The sequence below is a fragment of the Rhinoderma darwinii genome, chromosome 7 (assembly GCF_050947455.1).
Source record: "Rhinoderma darwinii isolate aRhiDar2 chromosome 7, aRhiDar2.hap1, whole genome shotgun sequence".
Taxonomy (NCBI): domain Eukaryota; kingdom Metazoa; phylum Chordata; class Amphibia; order Anura; family Rhinodermatidae; genus Rhinoderma; species Rhinoderma darwinii.
In genome coordinates, this window is record NC_134693.1 from 8094993 (window position 1) to 8109789 (window position 14797).

At 44.0% G+C, this 14797-nt stretch overlaps 2 protein-coding genes across 8 annotated transcripts in view; both read right to left on the reverse strand.

The window, feature by feature from the left end:
* The window catches only part of FYB2 (FYN binding protein 2), a 174536-nt gene that overhangs the window by 142828 nt on the left and 16911 nt on the right, over nucleotides 1-14797 (reverse strand). The gene's annotated exons all lie outside the window — the stretch shown is intronic.
* DAB1 (DAB adaptor protein 1) overlaps nucleotides 1-14797 on the reverse strand; it is a 721439-nt gene that overhangs the window by 22736 nt on the left and 683906 nt on the right. The gene's annotated exons all lie outside the window — the stretch shown is intronic.

Genomic DNA, 14797 nt, shown 5'->3' on the forward strand with positions numbered 1-14797 from the left:
TCGATATATGGACAGAGATGTCAGGGGCTTCCCCAGAGATGGAGTCCCGGAGCAGAGCCACTAGCACTCTGCCTAGGACTCCTTCTCTCCTCCTCACAACCCTGTCCATATACAGACAGTCATGACGTGACAACGGCAGCGACAGCACCCAGCGGCTGAGTGGGCTCCCTCAAGTGTAGTGGGCCCCGGCACCTGCCCGAGTTTGCCGGGTGCTGACACCGGCCCTGATCCTAAAATATACTTAGAAATCCTATTATTTTACTTAAAGTGTAGCTAAATGTTCGACAAACTTCTGACCTGTCATAGTGACATGTCAGAAGTTTGTATTGGTGGGGGTCCGAGCACGGAGACCCCCACCAATCGCTAGAACGAAGCAGCTGAAGTGTTCGTGTGAGCGCTCATCGGCTTCGTTTTTGTTCGTTTTTTTCCGGAAAGCCAATGTATCGTGTACGGGCTCATAGTCCGTACACGATACATTTATTTCTGGAAAAAGCCGAACAGACACGAAGCAACTGAGCGCTCACACGAACACTTCAGCTTCTTCGGTCTAGCGATTGGTGGGGGTCTCCGTGCTCGGACCCCCACCAATACAAACTTCTGACATGTCACTATGACATGTCTGAAGTTTGTCGAACGTTTAGCTACACTTTAAAGTATTAATATCAGTGTTACAGCCTTTCATGAACACTCAAACGGTTAATCCGACCAATGTATTACTGGATATTACTGCTTCATGATTGAATGTGAGGTGAAGTTTGATGCCTCCCATATATGTGTATACCATTTATTATATACAGTGAAGGAAATAAGTATTTGATCCCTTGCTGGTTTTGTAAGTTTGCCCACTGTCAAAGGCATGAACAGTCTAGAATTTTTAGGCTAGGTTAATTTTACCAGTGAGAGATAGATTATATATATAAAAAAAAACAGAAAATCACATTGTCAAAATTATATATATTTATTTGCATTGTGCACAGAGAAATAAGTATTTGATCCCCTACGAAACCATTAAGAGTTCAGCCTCCTCCAGACCAGTTACTGCTCCAAATCACCTTGGTGCCTGCATTATAGACAGCTCTTACATGGTCACCTGTATAAAAGACTCCTGTCCACAGACTCAATGATCAGTCTGACTCTAACCTCTACAACATGGGCAAGACCAAAGAGCTTTCTAAGGATGTCAGGGACAAGATCATAGACCTGCACAAGGCTGGAATGGGCTACAAAACCATAAGTAAGACGCTGGGTGAGAAGGAGACAACTGTTGGTGCAATAGTAAGAAAATGGAAGACATACAAAATGACTGTCAATCGACATCGATCTGGGGCTCCATGCAAAATCTCACCTCGTGGGGTATCCTTGATCCTGAGGAAGGTGAGAGCTCAGCCGAAAACTACACGGGGGGAACTTGTTAATGATCTCAAGGCAGCTGGGACCACAGTGACCAAGAAAACCATTGGTAACACATTACGCCGTAATGGATTAAAATCCTGTGGCTCAAAAAGAAGCACATTAAGGTCATGGAGTGGCCTAGCCAGTCTCCAGACCTTAATCCCATCGAAAACTTATGGAGGGAGCTGAAGATCCGAGTTGCCAAGCGACAGCCTCGAAATCTTAATGATTTACAGATGATCTGCAAAGAGGAGTGGGCCAAAATTCCATCTAACATGTGAGCAAACCTCATCATCAACTACAAAAAATGTCTGACTGCTGTGCTTGCCAACAAGGGTTTTGCCACCAAGTATTAAGTCTTGTTTGCCAAAGGGATCAAATACTTATTTCTCTGTGCACAATGCAAATAAATATATATAATTTTGACTATGTGATTTTCAGGTTTTTTTTTAATATAATTTATCTCTCACTGGTAAAATTAACCTAGCCTAAAAATTCTAGACTGTTCATGACTTTGACAGCGGGCAAACTTACAAAATCAGCAAGGGATCAAATACTTATTTCCTTCACTGTATGTATTCTTATGGAAAAGTTTTTTTGCTCTTATATATATTTTTCTGGACTTTTCACTTTGTCCTGCTGGTTTTTGTGGATTTATTTTCATAGTGACATGTCAGAAGTTTTGATTGGTGGGGGTCCGAGCACTGAGTTCCCCACCATTCGCTAAAAAGAAGTGGCAGAAGTGCTCGTTCGAGCGCTCAGTCGCTTCGTTTCTGTTTGGCTTTCTCCGGAAAGCCTATGTATCGGAGTACGGGCTCATAGACTTTCTATTTAGTCCGTACTCCAATACATGGATTTGCGGAAAAAGCCGAACAGAAACAAAACTGCTGAGCACTCACACGAGCAATTCTGATGCTTAGTTTTAGCGATTGGTGGGGGTCTCAGTGCTCGGACCCCCACCAATCAAAACTTCTGACATGTCTCTATGACATCTCAGAAGTTTGTTGAATGTTTAGTTACCCTTCAACATTTATTTTTGCTTATGTATCGTCTCACATAGCGTCTCTGCATTCTAATCGCATCAAGCTTTTACTTCCATTTGGTACATGATGAGTTAATTTTTTTGGTGATCCATGTGGGACCTCCTCTCACCTAATTAAATTTTGAACAGGGAGCTTTGGGAAGCCAGCTATGAGTAAGAACCTGTTCGATTCAAAACGCGTAAGCGTCATTCCTAGGAAAGTTTTTAATTTGTTTTTAGAGTGATGAATTCGAGTTTTGGATTTTATTTTACTGAGTGCTGGACGTCGCCTTTATTCAACATTATTTCGTATTTTATCTGCTGCCAACGCAGAGTTTTTGCAGTCTACGAGCACCAAATGGACAATTTGGCGTCAGAGACATCCGAGGTGCATGGTGAGCGGACCAACACCCTTTTTTTATTTTTGTGTTTTTATCCTAAGGATTGGCCATCAATAATATAGTCCTGGAAGACCCCTTTAATATTTACATGAAGAAAAAAATTAAAATGAATTACATCAAAAGGGCAAAATTTTAAAAAAATCGAAATATTGAACATGTGACATGTGATTAATGAGGGAAAAATTCTCCTGTGTACCCTAACATCCGGTCAGTAATCATATAAAGGGATAACAGGCGGCTTTCAGCTGGTAGCCTGTTACATTGATGAGATCGCTGCGCACAAACATTGAGGTAACGTATTAAAGGTAAAGGATCAGAAAATGACAGATTATTTTAATCAGCTTTTTATTATATTATACATATACAACAATCTTGCAATATTGCTGTTTTCACATTGGCAACTAAAGAACTCACACAATAGGTTAACTCTTCCTGTTTTCTGCAGCTCACTTGTCAACTTTGCTGTATAGACTTAGACAAGTGAGCAGAGTCATCTCATTAACATTAGAGGGTGTGGCGAGTTAATAACATTTCTATTGTACTACTGGAGGCGTAGACAAAGGCAGCATAATATCACTAAACACTATATACACACTGTGGTGTTATAGGTAAGAGAATCAAAAGTAGGTTACTAGGAGGTAATTTCATAACTCCCTCTGACACAGAAGATACATCTGATTTGCATAGGAAATGCAGATCTTTGGCCATCAAAGGATGTCCACTGTCTGACAAATGTTTAATTGGCTCTTTCCTCACCAAGGTGCGAGATGTGCTGATTAAGGATTTGTCACTAGGGCTGACCAAACATCCTGACCAAACATCTAAAGCTATGCAAATGGATGCCTGTGGTGTGTCTGTCTGTGGACCAGGAGAAACATGGGAGAATGGCATGGTGTTCAAAGAAAGTATGATACATCAAGGCAAACCCCGTCATAATTTATATTTGTAATGACCCACATAGCTAGTTATGATCAGGGAAAATAGCCCTCATATATATGTCAAATTCAGATCCCTACCCTCAGAGGAACTACCTGGGATTGGCTATTGGCTAAAAACATGGGCCTATTATAGTGGTGTTTGATATGCCCTGGTTGGTAAATGTCTGCACAGGTGAATGCAGGTAATATTATATTTCTAGGGGATTCCTGCAAGGACACATGACCACTTATATGTTTCTCTATAGAAATACAACTGTGTAATGGGAGGAGTACCCTTCATTATCATATGAACAGCCTCCTCTCAGTGACATCACCAGCCAGTGAACTGGAGGGAAAAAACTGGGTTTAAAATGCCATGAGAAGTGAGGGTCAGTGTCAGTCGTTGGGGATCCATATCTCGGTTGGAGTGACTGCCCATATTTTCAGCTGTCCCCACAGCCAGGATATCGCCGCTGTACATCAGTAAGGTTTTGTTCTGTTTCTTTTATCCCTTTTATTTTCATAAACTGTTTGATTGCATTGTAACTGTATGTATATTTTTTATCTTTTAATCTGACAACTATTTTATGTATTGCACTGCACTATTGTGTATTAAATCTGAAATATTTATAAGTCTCTTCCTTGTAGTCTTACAGAACTTAATCTTCCGAAGGTGAGGAACGTTACCTGTATTTTATGTTCAATTTAGATAACCTGTGTTATAGGAACTGGTGTTAAGGGAACTTAGAGACTTAGGCCCCTATTGCCTAGATAAGTATAGGTGGTGGTAGCATACTGTGGTATAAATTATTGGGGTGTTGGAAACTACAGGAGTAATTTAGCATAATCCTGTCATCTAGAGTAGGTGGGCGTGGATTTATGAGGTAAATTAATAAACTCAGTAGTGTAGTTCACCTGTGACGTGACCTGAGATCGGCGATCGTCACAGATTGGTGGCAGCGGTGGGATAGTGTTATTGTCATTTACACTGTTAAAGACGTTAAGTGTTTTGTTTAAGAAATTAACCTTTACACTTAAGGGCTGGAGTATCTGTGAAAATAATACAACAGTCCACAAGGAAGAACTCAGTGCATACTATTTGTCAGCTAACATACACACGTGCAAAACAGTTTCCCTTCCCCTTCTTGTTTTTTCTTTTCTTTCTTTTATTTTTAAAAACCACTGATAAGATGGCAGAGGTGTATAGAAATAAGAGGAAAGATGAACTGCTAGTCCTCTGTGAGGAGAGAAGGCTGGACGGAATGAACAAAAGTAAAGCGGATCTGATCCAAGCATTGGTGGCAGATGATACACAGATCCACCATTCCGTTGGAACCAGAGCGGGAAACTTCAGCCTCAGAGGAACAGACAGGAGACTCTAGTCAGGATCTGGCTGGGCATGGCAGTACCAGGTCTCAAAACGGTATGGAGTCTTCTCTTTCTCTAATCCTCCAGCAGATGGGCAACTGTGATCCAGATATGCGAATGCAACTGGTGATGCAAGAGCGCCAAGCAGAGCGAGAAGCTGCACAACGCCAAGCAGATCGAGAGTTTGCAGAACGTCAAGCGGAGCGAGAGTATGCAGAACGCCAGGCAGAGCGGGAGTACCAGCTCAAGTTGACCCAAATGCAGCTGCCAAGTGCTTCATCCTCACCTCAGGGTGAGCCCACGGACACAGTCAACCTTAAACCCCGTCTAGAGCGTTTCCCTGTCATGGAGAAAGACGGCGATCTGGATGTTTATCTAAAAGGTTTTGAAAAGGTCTGCCGACAATTCCAACTGCCACCTGCAGACTGGGCTAAGTATCTGACTCCAGGGCTGAAAGGCAAAGCTCTGGAGGTGTTTGCAGCCCTGCCCACAACTATCGATCAAGATTATGAGGCTATTAAAAAGGCCTTAATCCAACGATTTAACCTCACCCCAGAGGTATACAGGAAACGATTTCGGGCTTTGCAGCGCACGGGTACTGACAGTTACTCAGACCTGGCCGATGGACTAAAGAACCACTTCAGGCAGTGGACGGAGGGATTAGCTGTCAACACCTTTGAAGATTTGGAGGATCTGATGATCATGGACCAGTTTCTCCACACCTGTCCTATGGAAGTACGACAGTTTATTTTGGACCGTGAGCCCAAGACCCTGGATAAAGCTGCCCAGATAGCGGATGTATATGCCGCCAACAGAGCGCCAGAGGCGCGAAAGCCTGCTGTTCCAGGCTGGAAAGGGGGAAAGCCCCCTATTAACACTTTTGCCCCTACTCGCAGATCACCAGGAGGTGTTGCCCCTGCCCCACTTCCCAGGCCTGCTGTTGATAATCGCAGGTGTTTTGGATGCAACCAAGTGGGGCATATCAGCACTGCTTGCCCAGAGAAGAGGAAAACTACCCCTTTGCCCAAACCATCTATTTTGTCCCCAGCAGTTTTGTTTGTGGGTGGGAGGGAGAGGGCATCTTGTGACAATTTACAAGTGGTCACTGTGGGCAAGACGGTTACCATGGGACTGAGGGACACTGGTGCCGAAATGACTCTTGTCCACCCAGAGCTTGTGTCTTCAGAAGACATTATCCCAGGAAAAACTCTAACTGTTTCTGGAGTTGGTGGTCTGATCCCGGCCTTACCCATGGCACGAGTCTACCTGGATTGGGGGGCGGGAAGAGGGATGATGGATGTGGGAGTGACGGATAAAATCCCCACTAATGTGTTACTAGGAACCGATCTGGGACGTTTAGTCTCCAGATATATTTCTTCAGACCTTGAGGAGGACTCTAGCGTACTTGCTGCCCCATGTGTGTCACCGCAGGTAGTATATGATAATCATGAAACTGTCAATACTATGGAATGTGATGACCCTGTGTCCAGCAATGTTATAGACTTACATAATGTTACTGTGCTTAGTGATAACCTAGACTCATCTAACAATGCATTGGATATAGACTGTATAACTAGCAATGATGTAGGTGATTGTATAGCGTCAGATAATGATTTGTGTGTAGATTTAGTAGCGGGAAACGTCATAAACATGCATGAAATCCCTGTCACATGCACACACACACCAGTTCACCAAGACGGGGAGAAGGTTATGTCCATTTCTCCTGTGACGCGCAGTCAGGGTGCCTGTAACACAAACCTGGGTTCTGGGCCCCCTACTGTGTCTGCTGCAGAGGAAGTGGGGACAGCTGACAGCCCGCAGCCAGCGGCAGAAGTTAGTCAGAATGTGTTGCTATCAGCCAGTACAGACGCAGAATGTCAGTTGTTTCAGACGGCCCTACGCACTGACGATAGTCTGCAGAAGCTGCGACAGCTGGCTGATCGGACCCCAGAGGAGGGGGACACTGAAAAAATAACCTGGGACCAGGGGAGACTGTATAGACAAAGTATTTCCACTGACCCCCAGCAGGATGTATTAAAAGACAGGCAACTAGTGGTGCCACGTCAGTTCAGGGAACAACTCCTGCGGGTGGCTCATGAAATACCACTAGCTGGTCACCTAGGGATAAGTAAGACTAAGAGTCGTCTAAAACACAACTTTTACTGGCCTGGCCTGGGGAATGATGTGACAGATTACTGCCGTTCCTGTATTGTGTGCCAAAGGATGGGGAAGTCGGGACCTGTGCACCGGGCCCCCCTCATTCCTTTGCCCATAATTGATGAGCCTTTTCGACGGATTGCTGTGGATCTGGTAGGGCCCTTGGCCATACCCAGCAGTTCTGGAAAGCGCTTTATCCTGACGGTAGTGGATTATGCCACACGTTACCCAGAAGCCATAGCATTATCCTCCATCAGGGCTGATAAGGTAGCAGACGCCCTTCTGACCATATTTTCCCGTGTAGGATTTCCCAGGGAGATGCTCACAGATCAGGGGACCCAGTTAATGTCAAATTTGATGCAGTGCCTCTGTAAGAAAATACAGGTGCAACACCTGGTGGCCAGCCCTTACCATCCTCAGACTAATGGTCTGTGTGAAAGGTTTAACGGGACCCTCAAGCAGATGCTACGAATGCTTGTGGCGTCCCAAGGGCGAGACTGGGAGCGTTATCTCCCGCACCTGCTATTTGCTTACAGAGAGGTACCGCAGGCACCAACCGGTTTCTCACCCTTTGAGCTCCTGTATGGAAGGAGGGTACGGGGACCCCTAGATCTCATGAAAGAAGCATGGGAGGGAGAATTGGTTACACCAGAGGTCTCTGTGATAGATTATGTCTTGAAATTCAGAGAGAGGATGCAGGAACTGACAGGCCTAGTACATGAGAACATGGTGCAGGCACAGGCAAGTCAGAAGAGGTGGTATGATAGGAATGCCCGAGAGAGAGTGTATGCGGTGGGTCAGAAGGTATGGGTACTGGTCCCTATGACCCAAAACAAACTCCAGGCGGCATGGGAAGGCCCATATCCAATTCATCAACGCCTCAACGATGTGGACTACGTAGTCACGATCGATCATGTTCGCAAGAAACACAAAGTTTTTCATGTGAATATGATCAAGGCGCATTATGACCGGGATATGTGCGCTCTGCCAGTCTGCAGTTTGCCAGAGGAGGGAGAAAGTGAAACACTGCTGGATTTAGTGGCTTCCGCAAAGGAGATAGGATCCATTGAGGATGCCGTAGTCAATTCACAGCTGTCTGAGGGTCAGAAGTTCCAGCTGCAGGAGGTACTTAACCCCTTCCTTGCCACTTTTACAGGGAGACCTGGGAGAACTCCGCTAGCAACTCACCATGTAGACACGGGGAATCACCAACCTGTTAGGCAAGCAGCTTATAGAGTTTCCCTAGAAGTAAGGGCTGACATGAAGAAGGAAATAGAGGAAATGTTAGGGCTGGGTGTGATCCAAGAGTCTCAAAGTGCCTGGGCATCACCTGTAGTGCTTGTCCCCAAAAAGGACAAGACAACACGATTTTGCGTGGACTACAGGAAGTTGAATACCATCACTGTGTTTGATGCGTATCCAATGCCCCGCATAGATGAGCTTTTGGATCAGCTAGCCGGTGCCCGGTACCTAACAATTATGGATTTAAGTCGGGGGTATTGGCAAATCCCTATGTCCGTGGAAGCGCAGGAGAGGTCCGCTTTCATCACCCCCTTTGGACTCTATGAGTCCAAGGTAATGCCCTTTGGTATGAAAAATGCTCCTGCCACATTCCAGCGCTTGGTGAACAAGCTGTTAGAGAAGTTTGAAGGGTTTGCTGTCGCTTACCTGGATGACATTGCTGTATTCAGTCAGACCTGGGAGGATCACCTGACCCACCTGTCACAGGTGCTCAGGCGTATCCAGGATGCAGGACTGACCATCAAGCCTGGAAAGTGTAAAATCGGCATGACCGAAGTGCAGTACCTCGGGCACAAGGTGGGTGGAGGGACACTAAAGCCAGAGCCAGGAAAGGTTGATGCAATTTCTGCCTGGCCCACTCCTAAGACCAAAAAACAGGTTATGTCCTTTTTGGGGACCGCAGGATACTATAGAAAGTTTGTTCCTAACTATAGTTCCCTAGCAAAACCTTTGACAGACCTCACAAAGAAGAAACAGCCTCAAATAGTTAATTGGACTGCCGACTGCGAGAGTTCTCTGTCAGCTTTAAAAACTGCCCTTGCTAGCTCCCCAGTCTTGCAAAGCCCGGATTTCACTCGTAAGTTTGTGGTGCAGACTGACGCCAGCGCCTATGGGCTAGGCGCAGTGCTCAGCCAGGTAAATCCAGAAGGGCATGAACATCCAATAATGTATTTGAGCAGAAAGCTTCTACCGAGGGAGGTTGCGTATGCCACTGTAGAGAAGGAATGTTTGGCCATTGTATGGGCCTTGCAGAAATTACAGGCATACCTCTATGGGCGCAGATTTACCGTAGTGACCGACCACAACCCACTTAGTTGGTTGCACAGGGTAGCAGGTGATAACGGGAAGCTGCTGAGATGGAGTTTAGCCTTGCAACAATATGATTTCACTATCCAGCACAAAAAGGGCAGTGAGCATGGCAACGCAGATGGGTTATCGCGCCAGGGGGAAGCTGCGGAGATCGGCTTGGGATATTGATGGCTATATCAATGATCCCATGCCATGTCTTAAGGGGGGAGGTGTGGTGTTATAGGTAAGAGAATCAAAAGTAGGTTACTAGGAGGTAATTTCATAACTCCCTCTGACACAGAAGATACATCTGATTTGCATAGGAAATGCAGATCTTTGGCCATCAAAGGATGTCCACTGTCTGACAAATGTTTAATTGGCTCTTTCCTCACCAAGGTGCGAGATGTGCTGATTAAGGATTTGTCACTAGGGCTGACCAAACATCCTGACCAAACATCTAAAGCTATGCAAATGGATGCCTGTGGTGTGTCTGTCTGTGGACCAGGAGAAACATGGGAGAATGGCATGGTGTTCAAAGAAAGTATGATACATCAAGGCAAACCCCGTCATAATTTATATTTGTAATGACCCACATAGCTAGTTATGATCAGGGAAAATAGCCCTCATATATATGTCAAATTCAGATCCCTACCCTCAGAGGAACTACCTGGGATTGGCTATTGGCTAAAAACATGGGCCTATTATAGTGGTGTTTGATATGCCCTGGTTGGTAAATGTCTGCACAGGTGAATGCAGGTAATATTATATTTCTAGGGGATTCCTGCAAGGACACATGACCACTTATATGTTTCTCTATAGAAATACAACTGTGTAATGGGAGGAGTACCCTTCATTATCATATGAACAGCCTCCTCTCAGTGACATCACCAGCCAGTGAACTGGAGGGAAAAAACTGGGTTTAAAATGCCATGAGAAGTGAGGGTCAGTGTCAGTCGTTGGGGATCCATATCTCGGTTGGAGTGACTGCCCATATTTTCCGCTGTCCCCACAGCCAGGATATCGCCGCTGTACATCAGTAAGGTTTTGTTCTGTTTCTTTTATCCCTTTTATTTTCATAAACTGTTTGATTGCATTATAACTGTATGTATATTTTTTATCTTTTATTCTGACAACTATTTTATGTATTGCACTGCACTATTGTGTATTAAATCTGAAATATTTATAAGTCTCTTCCTTGTAGTCTTACAGAACTTAATCTTCCGAAGGTGAGGAACGTTACCTGTATTTTATGTTCAATTTAGATAACCTGTGTTATAGGAACTGGTGTTAAGGGAACATAGAGACGTAGGCCCCTATTGCCTAGATAAGTATAGGTGGTGGTAGCATACTGTGGTATAAATTATTGGGGTGTTGGAAACTACGGGAGTAATTTAGCATAATCCTGTCATCTAGAGTAGGTGGGCGTGGATTTATGAGGTAAATTAATAAACTCAGTAGTGTAGTTCACCTGTGACGTGACCTGAGATCGGCGATCGTCACACACACAGATAAGGATCTGTAGGCACCTCCCCTGTCTGTCTGAGACTGAACTGTATAATTAGGGCATTATCTGACAGCAGGGACAGGCAGAAACAGGTTAAAGCTTAGGCTAAGGGGAAGCACACATAATATGATTGGCCAAGGGGTAGTGCGGTATGGTCTCAGGACATTATATATGGCCCCTCGCTTAGAAGGTGTCCCTTTTCTCCTGGACACCATGTTAAGAAGACATTTGTTCCTGTTCACCCAACCTTTTCGTCAAGTTTTTTATGTGTATGGTAATTTATGCGTTTGTATATAATTTTCCTACAGTCACAGTTGTTGGTACCTGAAAATGGTGGCTATTGGGCGGTACATGCCGCCGGAGTACCGACTATTTGCATTAAATGCCGGTGGCAGTGTTTAGGAAGCTTAGATAACAGTTTGTAAGATGCTTATGTTTTATATAAAGTTGTGGCTGACCCCCGCCCAAAAAAAACAAACACTGTGTGGTGTGGTTTTTAATGGAAAGTTAAGCTGTGTGGGCCGGTTGATAATTTGAGGTTGGGTGGCTTGATCCCTGCAGTCGCTCCCTGGTCCATGGGGGAGGGTCTGTACTCCATCTCTTCCTGTAGACTGTAATAGTCTATGACATTTCTCTGTCAATTAATTCCCATTAATTGCAGCTGCCATAAAGCACACCCACCGTGCTGCACTGTCTGTACAGACAATACAGGAAGGAAGTGTGTGTCTCCAATGTCGCGGCCCCCAGAGAAGTTTATAAAAATGAGAAATAAATAGATACATTTAAAAATAATAACAAACACATTCTTTTTTGTTACACAATTATTATACACACATTCAAGGCACCACGGACATATACATCAGTAGCAGTGGGATTTACACATCACGAAAACGCACAGACGGCAGAGTCTTTATATTAGATATAACATATGTTCATCTACTAGAGCGGAACATGTGAGATTAGTGTATTTAATAATATGGATCAGTCGTCCTATCAGCATAGCCCTGTTGTATTAGGGCATATGTACATCATAAAGGGGGGCTCTTCTGCTCGGGACCCTCCTCTTTAAACCAGAGCTGCAACCAAGCAGACTACATTTTATGCCCCAAGTATTGGATTATAGGAGCCCAACAAACACAATGTAGTCTGATCCTTCTTACCAATGTAACAATCGTATGTGAGTGTTAGGGTATGTTCACACGGCCTATTTACGGACGTAAATCGGGCGTTTTTGCCCCGAATTACGCCCGAAAATAGCGCCTCGATAGCGCTGACAAACATCTGCCCATTGAAAGCAATGGGCAGACGTTTGTCTGTTCACACGAGGCGTATATTTACGCGCCGCTGTCAAATGACGGCGCGTAAATAGACGCCCGCGTAGAAGAAGTGACCTGTCACTTCTTTGGCCGTAATTGGAGCCGCTATTCATTGACTCCAATGAATAGCAGCGCTAATTACGGCCGTAATGGACGCGGCGTTCAAGCGCCTGCACATGACGGTACGGCTGAAATTACGGGGATGTTTTCAGGCTGAAACATCCCCGTAATTTCAGCCGTTACGGACCCCCGCCGTGTGAACATACCCTTAGGAGACAGAGAAAGAGAGTATGACTGCAGGATCTGACTACACAGGGTTTGTTTGTAGTCTGTTACCATGGAGACACATAAGAGCTGTGTAGGAGCTGCAGACACAAAATAGTAGAAAACTTTTTTGAAAAGTTGCTTTATTTTTAACTTAAGATGCATTGGGACAATAAATAAATGTTGGTTATAAAGATGGACAGAGCCTGAAATGATTTCACCTCTATAGGTGCATATGGGAATAGGGGGCTTTTTCATGGTCTGAAAATTCAAAACCATGATGCTTTGCTGCATTAAAACTTCTAGCCTTCTCTAGGAGAACTCAATTCCTCCTGACTGCTGTGCGGGAGAAGTGACTTCCTCTGTGAATGCCTTGCGATCGGGGAGTTTGGGGTTCCCCTTTAATCCGGATGGAGAACCTCTTTTTAGTTGCTGCTCTGATCACGTCTTATATACAGGTATTCTGAATACATGCCATATATATATATATAACAAGACAAGGGTCGCCTATGCCCTTGAAGTTCTGGAGGCGTCTGGTCTGGAGTGTGAGCCCAGTCATTGCTTTCCCAGTGATTTCATTTAATTATCCATTTCCATCTTCACTAAACAACTGCAGTGAATCAGACAGCTGCCGGAGGCCCTAATTTATCCCCAAGGCTCACATATGCCAAAATGTTTTATTATAGCAAGAAAAGAGCAATAATATTAAGCAATTTCCAGAGCAAAAATGTCAACACGGGTCTAAAAGTTACCCTGTGACATATTATATGCGAGCCTGGAGGAATGGGGGAGGGGCGGTGCTTTTAGCCCAAGGATTAACAAACCTGTGGGTAATAAAAATTTTCTAATAATTGTTTCGAGGGGATTCTCGCTTTTGATTGATATTTACGGGTACCCTGCATGGTTTGTTTTACATACACATCTATCATATTACGTGACCTGCAGCTCCTACCCCCTATGTAACAGTTGACAGGGAAGACTTCCAGGAATGGGATCCAGTGTGATAAGGATTTTCCAAAATGTACAAACCCTTTAATAAAAGTGAAGAATTATAGTAATATAGACTTACAGAAAAGGAAAGAAACCCAAAGTATTTGTACTATATAATATTTATAGCTTGAAATTTCAATAAATATTTCTACCACTAGGTGGAGCTTTAGAGTTATGTACTACAGGTGTCTGGATGAAAGTGCAGCGCTCCATGTGGTCAGGGTTGAATAACACATTTTTCAGTTCAGTTTTAGGTTAATAAAAGTCTATGATAAGAAAAAAGGGGCTGTTTTTTTTTTCTTCCAGAAACAGCACCGCACCTATCCATGGGCCATGTTGGTATTGCAGTTCAACCCCATTAACTTGATTGGGAATCAGCTGCATTACCAGACACTGCCCATGAACAGACGTGGTACTGTTTGTGGAGAATAAAATAATAAAATAAACTGACCCTTTTAACAAAACCGTTTATTCCCTGTATAAATGAAAAGTTCTACAACCCTCTAATAGTTCGTGTATCAATTCCTTACCATTTTCAAGATATTTGCTTGCTGTCGGTGAATGAGAATACTTGTTTACAATGAGAGACTGCAAAACTAGACTTGTATGCACTTCTCAGCCGAGAATAGGGCTAGGTATGATCAAAACAAGTAAAAAAGTGTTCTCGTTCACTGAGAGCAAGCAACTATCTTGAAAATAGTGAAGAATTGAAACATAAAGTACATTTTAAACTTTTTATTTATACAGCGATTTAAGGGGTTATCCACTTTGGACAATTGTTAGAAGGGTCACTTGATAATAAGCTGATCACAAAGTGTCCCCCTGCTGGACCCCCAGCGATCAGCAGTAACCTGCAGGGAAACCTGGCAGTAAGTGTTCAATTTCCCTGCAGCGCCACCACAGGAGTTATGAAGTATTACATAGTGTCCATTCATATCAATGTGTTGTCTGTGTAATACAGGACGGGTCCTCCAGAGAGAGACACACTCTATGTAACCGCTCTCCACTGATCAAGAGAGGAGGACCCTGAACATAAGCCGATGACCTACAGTATTTGTTACATCTATACACATAAAAAGGGTTGAAATGCTCCAACTTTTTTTTGTAAATGCAACAATAAAAATACTTGATCAAATAATGTCCAATCCAAGCAAACT